Here is a 1,832-nt window from a genome sequence, read left to right on the forward strand (position 1 = left end):
ATTTTGTATTGTGTGTTTTTTCTCTGTTCTGCTTTATTGAAAGAAATCAGATGCTCTTCCTGAAACTTACCTTAGCTGATTCTTCAGCTAAACCAGACAGACTTCTGAAATTCTCAAATATTATCAAATCTTGTTGGTGCAGAGGTGGTGGAGCCCATTACCAACAGACTCACAGCTGAAATTGCTGTGAAAAGGGCTTCTACCAAATATTACCATGTGGGTGAAAATGTATACAATTGTAATATTTCCTTTTTTCCCTTTGAAAGTATAACATATGTGGTGTGAGAAAGAGGTCCTCATTTAATTGCATGAAACTCTGGCACTGGCGCAACAAACTGAACAAAGTTCAAGGGGGTATACGCTTTCTGTAGACACTTTATTTCCTCTTTTTCCATAGTCTAAGAAATGATTTGGGAAACCTGTGGGACACTGGAGGTCATTATACATTAGCCTCTTTCTGCACCTTTTAAGCCATTGAAACCTAGTTGCCTTGTTACAAGGTCTAATATTACAGTAGGTGTGGTTTCCGTCTCCTAATTTCTGAGAATGATCAAATTGGGGAATAAGTTGTAGGGAATACCACTCTTGCACTTCTAAGAAAAGACTATCTCAAATGAAACTCGCTATAGAAAGACATCTTGTTGAAAAATTCTTTATTTTTTGTCATTTCTAAAGAAAAAACATTCATCAAGTCCTTCACAAATGTTTTGTTTGTGACTTTCTCTGTTGTTCCCTTTCACACTCAACTGAACTATGTGTTATGTCTTGTAAACGTAATCAAACATTTCACTTAGGTGTGTGGGTTAACACAAACCCATATTGTATGAAACATTCAGTTTTTCATTCAAGTTTTTTCTAACAATTGCATCCATGCTAGGACTACAGTAAACAACACTTTTTACTAAAGTAAATGAAATTGTTCATTAAACAAGACACATTGTTTTAAATGTATGCAATACGACGACACTAAAAACAACACTGAAACTTTTCATTGAAATACTGGACGAGATTGTGCATATTCAATGGATTTCTCCTGGTGCTTTTTTTCATCAGTCTTTTCATATTCTTGTTCTCTACTCAGGTGTCTCCTGTTCCTTTGGTGATGTCTGCTGTACACACATGGTATCATACACTTGAGCAAAGTGTGATACCACCGTTTGTTCTTCTCCTAAAATAAAGATGAACATTGACAAAAGTCAGAAGCACTCTTTTCTTTGACAGACGAACAAAACAATGCAAGAATAACCATACTCTCTGTTCCTTTCTCATTTCTACCTACCTGTTTGACCACTTTGTCTGCTTCAGTCAGGACAGGGTGCTGGGGCTGACTCTGAGCAATCTGAGAAGAGCTCTCTGTGATCTTCTCCCCTACAGTGGCTACATTGTAATCTGTTTGAAATCCAGGTATCGCCTCCGGTAAGTTCCTCGGTCCTTTTTGGGACTTGAAAGGGCAGAATCATTTTGTGACTACATTTCCTTGTCATGCACTGATATGTTCTGGTTTGTGTTCGATTACTGCAGGCGTTCAAGTACTTTCTTTTTGTTCTAGATTGGCAGTGTTTGAGATGGTAGGAACTTGTCATATTCTCAACTCTGAATGCTCTGTAAACATGCTATTTTAGCAATTCTTAGAAATCTGAAAGCAGTGTTACCTGTATCATTTTTTTTCTTGGTAGTAGTATTGCAGCTCCAACATCAGCACTTAAATAATGGTTTGTGATGTTACTTGTCCTTGGAGTTAGTATACTCCTGAGAAGTCAAGAGAAATCTTACGTAAGCATTAATTATGTTTCACTTTTGAAAGCAAAGTACGTGTCAAGTACTTTGAAGGC

This window comes from Lepisosteus oculatus, unplaced genomic scaffold, assembly GCF_040954835.1.
Source record: "Lepisosteus oculatus isolate fLepOcu1 unplaced genomic scaffold, fLepOcu1.hap2 HAP2_SCAFFOLD_57, whole genome shotgun sequence".
NCBI lineage: Eukaryota > Metazoa > Chordata > Actinopteri > Semionotiformes > Lepisosteidae > Lepisosteus > Lepisosteus oculatus.